General features: G+C 34.4%; 1 protein-coding gene across 4 annotated transcripts in view; it reads right to left on the minus strand.

Annotated features, from left to right (window-relative positions):
• LOC145247530 (uncharacterized) overlaps positions 1-12947 on the minus strand; it is a 204434-nt gene that overhangs the window by 155782 nt on the left and 35705 nt on the right. For 2 of the 4 annotated variants that reach the window (XM_080109358.1, XM_080109359.1), the window contains exon 2: positions 5821-5960. The exons of the other annotated variants lie outside the window; for them this stretch is intronic. The gene's annotated coding sequence lies outside the window, so the exon portion shown is untranslated. The remainder of the gene's footprint in view (positions 1-5820; positions 5961-12947) is intronic. 4 annotated transcript variants of the gene reach the window in all.

Consider the following 12947-nt stretch of genomic DNA (forward strand, 5'->3'; position numbering starts at 1 on the left):
GTTTGGTTTTTGGCGCGTTTTTTTCTTGGGTTTTGAAGAGGAAGAAAATAAAGGACGGTTGATTTTCCACGCGGTCAGAGGAGCCCCGACAAGGTTATGAAAGTCAAAAACGACATACTGGCCCCACGTTATGGCCCGAACGCCTTGAATGATTAAACGCTGCTTCGTTCATGAAAACCAGAAAAGGAAGACACCAAAGTAAATTTAAACCAACTTTGTTCCCACCTTCTTTCTGTTGATTTTCTCACACACATTTCACGAACATTCTCTTCTGCCACAAAACGAACCTTCTCTATATACCTCCCAAATAGTAAACAAAGTTGCCTTTTTTTATTCACCCTTAAAATATGTTTTTTTTTATTTTTTTATTTGGAGTCAGAGAGTTAGACACAAACCTCATAAACCTCTAGAGCCCATAAACTCGTGTTCATGTCCGCACGTGGAAAGAGGAGTGAGTAATGTAGTGGAACGAGAAATGGCAGTCCAGCGTGTAGACAAAGAAAAAGATAGAGGGTTGACATCAGTAAAGCTGCACGCACCTGTTGGTACTTGTCCACGTGGAAATGTCTTCAGGCCACTAGCTGTGGACGCAAACTTGTCTGGTTGATGGACCAAAGCAAAAGGGAAAAAAGGTGAGAAAGTCAATCCAGTTCATGGAGTGAGAAAGCGTATAAAGTGTACATACAGTAGTAGGGGATGTGACGTGCGCGGGCGCGCACGCCCTGAAAGGGGTGAATGGTCTGTTGACCGTTCAGGTCGGAAGCTGGTTCGAAAAGAAATAAGCAGCTTATTGCTCTTGCTTTTATAGTTGTTTCCGGTGGTCTTTTGCGCATGTGTGGATTTCCTTTAAAGGGGAAGTGACGTTTCCCATGTATGTGTACGTGTGCGTGTATGTGAGTACATGTGTGTACGTTAGCATGTGTGTGTGTATGTACGTGAATGTGAGTGTATGTACGCGAACGTGAATATATCTACGTGTGTGTACGTGTGCGCGTATGTTTGTGTGCGCGTATGTATATGACAAGAAATATGGCCTGAGATGTGAACGCATGTTTTTGTGTGATACTAGAAAAGGCTCGCACAACGTATAGGGAAGAAAGGGAGAGGGAGAAGGGGCATAACTGTAGTAAAAAAATAAAAAAATAAAAAGAAGGTTAACTGGTTTAACTAATGTAAATATTTAAGCGAACCGTAACTCCAAATCGATTCTAACAAATAATATCGATTTTTTTTTTTCAGCATATGTACTAAAATGAATCTATTAGTAAAATAAAACTTCATAAAACATATATATCAGATATATACATATACATCTATATTCACATATATTAGTAGCGGGGGAAGACAACCAAAAAAAAAAAAAAGACTAAAAAAAATTTATCCCAAAGCAGCAAAACTGAAGTTGGCTTTCCAGGACACTATACATACAAATGTAAGCAAATTTGTGCATATTTTATTTGTTTGAAAATATAGGTTGTTTATTACCAATTGTCATAAAATTTTAACCATAGAATAGTATTATAATCTTCAAAAAGCCTGCAAATTTTCATTTAGTTTCGTCCCAAAGAACCAAAAATATGAGCATTTGAATATTCAATTTGGCTACCAGTATATATATATATATATTAGTAGCCTGGCTAGGCCACAGGGGAGACAACCGAAGCAGCAAAACGGAAGCTGCCTGCTAGGACATTATATATACAAATGAAGGCAAATTTGTGCATATTTTATTGGTTTGAAAATATAGTTTTTTGGGGGTTTTTTTTACCGATTGTCATTAAAGTTTAACGATAGAAGAGTTTTATAATCTTCAAAAAGCCAGATTCTAGCCAAATAATTTCAATATTTCATTTGACTGCGAGTATAAATATATCCATATATATATATATATATATATATATATATATATATATATATATATATATAAAGAACAGGTAATGACGTGGGTGGGGTACCATTAATAAGAGAAATAGACGCAAGAGACAGGTTTGGTTCAATCCACCGTTCAGTGAGCATATCAAAAACAATATTCCGAGGGAATTCTACGGATTAATTGATAACCCCCCCCTCCTCCAGAGAATAGATTAAGCAAAATAATAAATAGAAACTCGGTAAAATTATCTTTCTCGACATCAATCAACTTAACTAACACTATAATAAGCTCCAACAGTAGGGAAATCAGCAAAATAAGGAATAATAACGAGTTAGCATTGAATGAAAGTATCTTAGACAGAAAATGTAATTGCAGAATACCTGAGATTCTACTCAAACACGTAAACATGCAGAAAAAGTATTGACATACCCTTCTTTCTTTTTTTCTTTAATTTAATTTTCTTCGTTTGAAGATTGTAACGCTGGGTATGGGCAGCCAAACCAGCTGCCAACATTGCCCTGCTTTTTACTGAAACCAACCGAGAGCTCTTTTTAGTATCCTCGTTGTTCTTTTAAGTGACATTGTCTGAATTTCTTTTGCACTTGGTTCACCAGGAATATTAGTTAGGTAGGACTTCAGGTTCTTCTTCATAAGCCTTGTGGCAGTTATAATAACTGGTATGATTGATATCTCCTTAAGATTCCATTTTCTTTTCATATTATACATGAGACCTTGATATTTTGTCTGTTTCTCCCTTTCAGCTCTATTCAGACCTCCATCATTAGGAACACTCACTTCAACTAAGGTTGCAACTCTCTCTGACTTATTCCATATAACTATATCAGGTTTGACAGCAGCATTTTCAAGGTAGGTGGCTGTAGGGATTACATGGTCATAATGTATGGTATATAAATCATTTCCAACTGTTCTTTCAGGTTGATGTTCCCAGGATTTGCTGCTACTAGCTCGTGTAGCATATAAACGATTCCAATGCTAGATTCTAGATACAAGCTGGGCCGTTACCCATATACATTACAATTTATAACTCTCTATTACACTTATAGCAATAGATCCATTTTATATTAGCATGTTGGCTGTTCGATTTATTAACTACAGATAACATTACAAAAGAAACGATATTCAAATTTGAATATAAAAGTGTCGAATTAAATGCTGGAGTAGACTGACGATTCAAGAATCCTGTTGGATCAATACCACTATTTTATTATCTTAGTAATCTCTGCGCAGTCATTTTGATAAGTACCTGATTCTAAAACATATAGAGAATAAAGGAAACCAATACCAACAAAATAAAAAAAGAAATTAACATGCTGATTCATACCCTTACTCTTAAAAACTAGAAAAAAAACTGTTTGGCTTTTCTGAGGAAAATATTAACTTTCTCTGATGAGTTGTTTGTTGAACCTACGCCATTCAACGAAACACGTGTAAGACAAAATAAAATATTAGTAAAAGAAAAAAGTTATATATATATAAACAGGTATGAATTTTTTGACTTTGGAATGTAAACTACTGATATATATATACATACATACATATATATATATATATATATATATATATATATATGTATATATATATATATATATATATATATATATATGTATATAGTATATTTATTATACAAACATTATTAGTTACACATGTGCATACATGTTTCAGTGGAATCCCAATTCAAGGATAAAATCGTATCAAACCAAAAAAAGAATCGATTGTTTTTTGTTTGATGAGGTGTTATCCTTGAACTGGGATTCCACTGAAACATGTATGCACATGTGTAACCAATAATGTTTGTATAATGAATACACTATATATATATATATATTATTTTCAGAAAAATAACAGGAATTCTACTTCTCACCCATGACGTCAATCCTCTCAGATCAAAAGACTTGAAGTTATATATATAAGCAAATGCTTTTGTGGGTCAAAGAGAGAAGAGAGAACAAAGACCAGATGCGTGTGTACACATTCCTTCATCATTGTCAACCGTCAACTCCATCATCTCTCATCTCATTTCATCACATCTCATCTCATCACATCTCATCTCATCTCATCTCTATCACTTGCCACAAGCTACTAGTTGATTGGCAAAAATAAACAGTATTGTTTTATAATCCGAAATGATTATTTGTTTGAATACTCAACATATTTCAGCGTCATTAAAGTACAGAGAGTATATATTTGTATATATCTAAAACAAGCCAATACAACTTATACGTACATTTTCAACGCTCGCTCATAATTACAACACATGTTAATTTAGTGCTGTGATCCTTTACAGAGGATTTCCGAAAATAATACTAACATCAACAACTCTATAACAAAATATTTAGAAATCTGAAAAGAATTGGAATTGGTAATTGTATCAGAATCGGGAATTTTGAACAGAATCGGAAATTGTATTGGAATTAAAATATTGGAATCGACCCGTCACTAATTTGGATGAGCCTATTTTGCTCCTCCACTATGTTATTGACATGAATATGCTGTTTATATGCTTCAATTTTCGTTAAAAAATACTTATTTCAGCTAAGAAAATTGCTAGAGTGAAGACGTTTTGCCTTATTTATCAAAAGTTCTTCAATATATATACATATATATATATATATATATATACATTGCGTATCAAATTATTAGTGAGTTTACATTTTTTTTAAAGCGAGTGAATAAAAATCCATGAAACTTTGAGAAAGTGCTTACAATACTATTCAGCTACTCCAGTTAGAAAATGAACGTATTTAAAGCAGTATTAGAGAAACTATGGCAGAAGATAGGAATATCTGTTGATTTCAGTGTGCCAAGTTATTAACGAGGTTGAGAAAAAACACAATATACCCATAACTTGTTTATTGAAATAATTTTCAAACATTAAATGAACTAGGAAAAATGCTTAGAACAATAACTACATAGCAATTTCTACGTTGACATAATTAGTAAGGGATGTGCGATTCTTTTTTATGAATGACTTGTAAAAGCTGTTGGTCCACAGAATTAGTCAAATTTGTGATTTCGTCAACAGTTATTCCTCGCGATACCTCTTAGAGAGCATCCCACAACTCATCTTTGCTCTTAAATTGGCGTCCACTTGCATGATACTCCAAATGTTTTCAATTGGGTTTAAATCTGGTGAATTCGCAGGCCACTCCATCTTTCATCGCCCAGAGAACCCCAGTTGTTGCAAATACTCTTTGCTTTTGCTTGCAGCATGCGAGGGAGCATTATCCTGCATAAAAATGATGGTTCTTGTGAACGTCAATCTTTGCTTCTTCGGCCATGGTTCAGAAAAGCTATGTAAGCATTTGACGTAATTTTTACGCCTTCTGGGACTCCCTATGGGCCAACTAATGTACCTTGGTTAATTCCAGCCCAAATCATTATCCCACCACCACCTTGTTGGCGCCTTAAACGCTGATGACTATATCGTCCATCTAGGACCCATCCGTTGCTCCAGCAATCTGGGCCATCAAAAGTGACATGCACTTCATCCGTGAACAAAACTTTGGAAAAATCCGTTTTCATGTTGTCCTCTGCCCATTTCAATCGGTTTTGTATGTGACGTTGCTTTAATGGAGGCTTTGTCACAGGCTTAACAGATTGTGCCACTTCTTTCAGAAGGCGACATCGAGTATTTTTTAGACATTCTTTAAACCGGTTTGGTCAAAGATTTCTGAACTTGTCTGCCCAGGGTTCTTAACAACTTCACGTTTAATTTGGAGTACAGAACAGCGTGAAACAACTCTAGATTTACCTTTATCGGCTCTCTTATGTACCTTTGTAGGATCTTTGACAAAGTTCTTCACAGTTTGATGGTACCTTCCTATAATTTTCAATATTTCGATCATAGTTTTAACTTTTGCTAGCTGTTCTGTAATAGGACCCATTTAATTGACAACACAAACTACCTTGTTAATAATTTGGCATACCTCAAATACCGTGAATTCAGCAATTTGTGGCAAGTTCTTTACACTGCGTGGAAGAGTACGAACATTTCACAATACGATCAGCTCAGCATTGCCAAGGTTTCCGAAGCTTTTGATACGAAACTACTGGTAAGTTTCTGAAACTGGCAAAAAAATGTTATCTCGTTAATAATTTGACACAAATTTTGTTTGATTTATGTTTAAGGTTAGGTTAAGATTTTGTTAGGTTTATTTTTACAATTAGGTTAGGGTTATGCTTAGGGTTAGATTAAGTTAGGGTTTTCTTAGGGTTATACTTAGGATTATGTCAGAATTTTGTTAGGTTTATGTTTAGAGTTAGGTAAGGATTTTGTTAGGTTGGGGTTATGTTTTGGGCTAGGTTAAGGTTTTGTTAGGGTTATGTTTAGAGTTAGGTAAGGATTTTGTTAGGTTGGGGTTATGTTTTGGGCTAGGTTAAGGTTTTGTTAGGGTTATGTTTAGGATTAGGTTGGGGTAAAAAAAACAGTTTGGTTTTAACAAAAACAAAGAAAAACAAATAAATTTATCTGAGGGAACACAAATAACTTTTTTCAGCCATATGGTAAATAGAATTGAATAACGAACATGTTGTCTATCGTCTAGTAATTACAGAGATGTTGAGTTATTTGGGGTGGGGGGGTTTAAGGTCAGATCCGTAGTAAATAATGAACAGCAGTAACCTTGTTTCATTTATTTTTCCCCCTTTGTCAGTTAAACGAACTGAAATGATTCCAATCGGACAATCTGACAACATGTTACAAAACAGACATTTATTTATTTTTTATTTGTTTTTTTTTTATAACTGATTTAATATTGCAGTCATGTGCGAAGTAATTTGATTATATTATTAATAATATCATTATCATCATTGGTATTACTTTTCATAATTTAATTTACAATCGAAGTTCTTTCGTTCTTTCTTTTTTCCTTCGTTCTTTCTTTTTTCTTTCGTTCTTTCATTATTCATTCTTGCTTTTTTCATTAAATTTTCAGTCTATCTTTCTTTCTTTCCTATTATTTTATTCTTCTTTCATTTTTTTCATTCGTCCTATTATTTTTTTAATTATTTTTTTTTTCGTTCATTCTTTTATTCATTTATTTCTTTCATTTTTAATACTTTTTTCTTACATTCGATTTTCTTTTCTTCATTCGTTCTTCCTTTCTTTGATTATTTTATTCCTTTTTCATTCTTTCTTCCCTTCTTTAATTCTTGCTTTCATTCTTTCACTTCTTTTGTTCTTTTTTCTTACATTCAGTTTTCTTCCGTTAATTCGTCTTTTTAGTCGTCCTTCCTTTATTTAATTATTTTATTTTTCTCTCATTCTTTATTTCATTTTCTTTCTTTCATTTTTTATTCTTTTTGCGATATTCTTTCTTTCTTTTCGTCTTTTATTTCATTTAATCTCCTTTTCTTTAATTCTTCATTTTCTTTTATTTTTTCTATTCTTTATTTCATTCTTTTTTCATTCTTTCACTTTTTGTCCTTTTTCCGATATTCTTTCTTTCTTTTCGTCTTTTATTTCATTCAATCTCCTTTTCTTTAATTCTTCATTTTCTTCTTTAATTATTTTTATTCTGATTTCATTCGTTCTTTCTTTTTACTTTTTTTCTTATTCTTTTTAATACATGGAGTATTATTGCCACATTTAGAGGTGCTGGTGCGTCTACCACTAGTCCCATTTAGAGGTGCTGGTGCGTCTACCACTAGTCCCATTTAGAGGTGCAAAACAATGTCTCTAACCTAATAGTTACCGTACTGTCTGCCAACCTACAATTCCTGTTCTATCATCGCAATGTTGCATTCCTGTGCTTGTTTGACAAGAACTTCAATGAAATGTGCTTCAACGAGATCACTACACTCATATTCTCCTTAACAAAATACGTCTGACTAACTCGACTAGCAGCAAAATTTCACCCATTCACTACAATGGTATCCAGATGACAAAAAAATGTTCTTTTCTAATAGCTTCTTTTTCTCAGCCTGCTTGCTTTGGAATTTCCTCTCAGCTCCCTATTTTCCCTGCTGTACCAATCATGTAGAAATTTAAATGTAACGTGAACAAACATCTTGCTACACAACTCCTCGATTGTTAAGAACAGATTCTTGACTTTCCGCCCACGTCTCCAAGCAACCGCAGCAGCAAGGAGACTCAGCCTCCAACATTCAAAGAACGGGAGGGTATTTGTGTGAAGCTTAGCAATGGCTCATAATTAAACAAGTTATCTGGCATTCGGGCTAAGATCCAAGTGTAGTATCGGTTTTTATAAATTCTATATTTTACATGGAGTCTATATATATTTTTTATCTAATTAAAAAAAAAAAACATTTGATTTGGGAATCTTAAACAGGACAATCCCTGGTATGTTTGTTGTATTATAGTGACGGAGAACTCTATCAAGGATTAGCGTAAACAACTCAAAGGTACAGTGACAAGGATGAACATTGATTCCCCACACGCTTTTTTTTTTATTGTGTCTTATTTTGTTTTGTTAATCATTTTTGTTTTGCGAAATAAAATATATAAATCCAAGTGTAGTATCTGTTCTGTTTCTACACTTAATTTGTCCTGGGTCACATTTGCTCTCGTAAGAAATCTACAACCTCCGTTATTTCTGATTCTAGAATAGTTTTGATTAAACTAAATGATAACATCTGCCTCCGTTGCCAACTGATTTTCCATGGTACAACGATCATGGAGTTCACCTCCAGATTAAAAGGTTGTTGGCTCAAATCAACCCAGCATTGATTAGTTCGATTTTTATTGTGTACCCTTTCGAGTTAAACTCATCTCTTATGAAAACTACAAACTATGTCTTTATATTATTTCAAAATAATAGTTTTTTTTTTTTTTGTTGTTTTTTTGTTTTTTTTTTGGGGGGGGGGGTAGAAAGTTAAAAATCAATAACAATGTATATTTTTTTAAATAATAGATTTTATTTTAATAACTAGCCCGGTCGTAAAATTCAAGCAGATTTCCTATCTATTATTACAGAGACAATTATCTTATGAATATCATATTGTCTCTCGTATATAGTACTGATTTCAAAAGTTTTAAAAAAAGTGACTTGGATGCCATCAGCTGAAATCGAAACGAAAACACTTAGTGCTTCAGCTGCGTTCCTTCCATTTGAGCTATCGACAGATGGATAAGAAAAGTTTAACATTAACCCACTTCAAATTATGAATGAATTTGCGCATGCGCAGAAGTAATAAAACTATGAAATTTGCATTTCAACTTTTCGATATATTTCTGCACGCGTTATTCATCCATACATACAAAGATTTTACTCGTTATAAACCATCTCTGGCATATGATTACTTTTTCCTGTCAATTTCAGTGTTATGTGATCAGTAGTTTAAGAGTTTATCGGTTAAATATTTTCACATACATATACATCTACTGTTTTATTTATATAGATAATGATAATGTATTTCAAATTACACTCTTCTGGACGTTGACGGTTCAATTATTAGAGCGAGTGATACTCAAAATTATACCTGCAAATTAGGACTTCTAATCACTTATGGCCGACGGAATGAGAGGATGCTATTCCATGGATTAAATAAAGGGTTTAGTTTGAAATTCTGTGCAGATTCCTGAGTTTGACAGAAAGAATCCTGAGTTTTCTTTTTTTTTTCTTTCTTACAAAGAAGTCACCACTTATCAAGGCCAGTAGGCCACTCGAGGATAAGGGTTAATGAGTGTACGGTAGTCAATGGGGGAAAATATTGTAGTAATCGTTAGTCGTGAAAATTAACCATTATCCTCGAGTGGCCTCTGAGCCTTGATAAGTGATGACTCTTTTGTAAAAAACAACAAAAAAAATTGGTAAATTGAATTACTTAAGGTGACGGCTCATCAAGAACTTGTTCAGCTCGGATTTGAAGCTTACTACATTGTAGTTAGTTGGAAAGCAGTTCCACAGGCGTGCAGTTCTAAGAAAGAAGCCGTGTTCATGGAATCTACGTTTAGGTTTAGGCACAGATAAAGAGTGTTGGAAATTATTGATAGTGGTTTTAGCTAGACGAGTGTTTTCATGAACGTCAGGCAAGAGGGGACTATAGATTGGAGCTCAGACAAGCACTTGCAATAAAAATAACAATAAAGCAGAGACAGGCTCGCAATGTCTCTTCCGTGGGAAAGAGGGTGCAGGGGAGAGAAAAGGACATCCCCCACTAAGCTATGCAGTCTATTTTGAGCTTTGTCAAGACAAGATAAGGTACTTCCAGTAGCTCCTATCGAGATGTGGCAACAGTACTCCATCCTTGGATATACTAGACTTTTATGCAGGTAGAGAATTGCATCGGCAGTGAGATATCTATTGGAGGGTAGAACGAGTTCGACAGAAAGTTTTCCCGTGTTCGATAAGATACGCATGAAGAAGTTTTCTGTATGTCCTTTATTTCTAAAAAAGTATCATGCAAAAAATAAAGTTAAAAAAATGAAATCCTCTTTTTTTATTCAAAAAATCACGTGGACACATCCAAGACTTACCAACCAAGCAGACCACACGCCATAATAGTTAAAAAGAAAATAAAACTACCAAATCGTAGAATTTACTGTTCCGGAATACCACAATGTGAAAATCGAGAAGACAAAAAAAAAAAAAAAAAAAAAAAGCGCAAAACTTCAAAGGCGTCTGGAACATGAAGAAATTCAATATACGACCAGTAATCTCAGGAATACTAAAAATAGTCTTTTTAAAAAAATTTAAAGAAGAGAAGAAATTGGATTTTGGTTGGTTGATTGTTTTTGTTTTACGGCATATCAATCCTTTTCGGGTTATTTAATACCGAATCCAAAGATTTTGAAGAAAAAATTTTTTAATAGAATATATTTGTTTTCACGTCGGTTTCTATTTAACCCATAGTTGGGACCCTAACAGGTACTACCACTCCGGGTCAGAGTGAACCTGGGAGCAATGGTAATTAAAGGGTCGCTCCACACTCCCCAAAGCCCACAAGCTGGGGCCTCACAACTGGATATAGTTTAAGGTCATATCCAGGACCCCCATTGAGGGACTTTTAACCTCTGCAGGGGGGGGAGCAGTCGGCGTATTCTAATGCCCCACCGACAGGGCCAGAAGAAATTGGAAACATATGGAAGAGTGTAACTCTGCGCTGAACGGCAATGATGAAAATAGCTGCGGAAACTAATATGTATAAATCACAAACGCCAACCAGACACAGGGAACACACAATAGAATAGAACACACAATAGAATAGAACGCACAATAGAATAGAACACACATCAGAAAGAACACCACACAAAGCTAAAGGGAACTGAAAGTGCAAGAAGTTTCAGGATCAAATAGATTTGAAGCACCCCAAAATGAGCAACAGCCAAAAGGACACATTTTGCCATAGCACAGATTTTAAAACTTTTACTTCCGGTTGAATCATAAATATGTATTTCTATAGCTTTTCCATTACATATTTTCATTAAAGAAGGTTTACTATAAAAAGCTGGTTTTATTTACAAATACTTTTATTTGTAATATTATTTTTACTGTATATGTGTATAAAAAAAAGTGCTTGGAAATAAAATTATGCATTTGTAAATTTGCCATTTAACTTGTAAGCAGATGGATAATACTTCTTTTTTACAAAGGAGTCACCACTTATCAAGACCCGGAGGCAACTCGAGGATAAGGGTTAATGAGCGTACAGTAGTCAATGAGAAAATGTTGTGGTAATCGTTAGTAGTGGAAATTTGGTATATTGAATAACTTAAGGTGACGGCTGATTAAAAACTTGTTTATGTTGGACTTGAAGACGACCATGTTGTAGTCAGTTGGAAAGCAGGTAAACGGAACAGAGTTCCACAGGCGTGCAGTTCTAAGAAAGAAGCTTTGTTCATGGAATCTAAGTTTAGGTTTGGGCACAGATAAAGAGTGGGGGGAATTATTGATAGTGTTTTCAGACAGATGCATGTTCTTTGTGAAAGTCAGGCCTGGGGAGACCATAGATTGGAGCTCAGACGAGCACTTGCCATGAAAATAACGCTCACAACGTCTCTTGTGTGGGAAAGAGGTTGCAGAGAAGAGAAAAGGACTTCCCCACTAGGCTACGAAATCTATTTTGAACTCTGTCATGTATTTATTTTAAGAAAAATGGGGTATATTGAAAAAAGAATAAATAAAGCACTAAATATTTTTTCTATAAATGTACAAACGATATAACCTTTAACAAATACATAATTTTACTTTAGAAGTATTGAGCGATGATGCCTTTGTTCAGTCTCAGAAGACAATGGATACCCTCTGTAAGGGCAGCTGCACATGTAATTGCGAGACAAGGGTTGCACAATCTCCAACCACACCTCCTGAATCGGCACTGCTTGAGTCCAGTGGCAAGGAGAAGTGCTAGACGACAGGAAACAATGCCAAGATAAGCGGAAGCACATACAGCACCTGATATTACCAAATGGTCACTCATTTTAGTACTGACCAAACTTAACGTTGCTTAACTTTGGTGATCTAACAGGAACCGGTGTTTCAACGTGATTACGCCGTAATTTAAAACTAAAAATAACTAAAATCGGACATTTTTTTCTTGTAAAACCTTCTTTTTAATTTAAACTATTCTACATTGTTTTTTTTTTTTGTTTTTTTCTGGAAAACAATAGAAGTGTTCCTAGATATCTAAATGTCATACCCCCCCCCCCACGTTAAAACTTAAAAAATGTCAGATTCTTATGAAACTTAAATAGCAAGTACTTGTGCATCTATGTTACCGCGCTAAAATTACGTTATTTTTAGAAACCCATTCTTAATAAGGAAAGGGAAAAGTGTTTTGTAACTATAGTGTACTTTCACCTAACAAGTCAATGAAAAAAATTATAGCAAAAAGTGAATTTAACTTGAAAATACTATTTTTAAAAAAAGGCAAAATAATAATTTGAACAGGTTTCCGAGCGTTTTTAACGGTGCTTAGCATATTCTGGCGATGACGTCAGATGCCAGTCGAGCCCGAGCGGACATTTATGAAAAATCCGGTTCGTGATTGCACAATTACCGACTTCCGGTTCGTATAATGCAGTAGCATCAAAATTTTTTCAGGGAGACAGCGGGAAATTAAATCAAATCTCTAAGTTTCCTTTTAAAATAAG

Source organism: Euprymna scolopes, chromosome 25 (assembly GCF_053919585.1).
Source record: "Euprymna scolopes isolate OS-2025 chromosome 25, ASM5391958v1, whole genome shotgun sequence".
NCBI lineage: Eukaryota > Metazoa > Mollusca > Cephalopoda > Sepiida > Sepiolidae > Euprymna > Euprymna scolopes.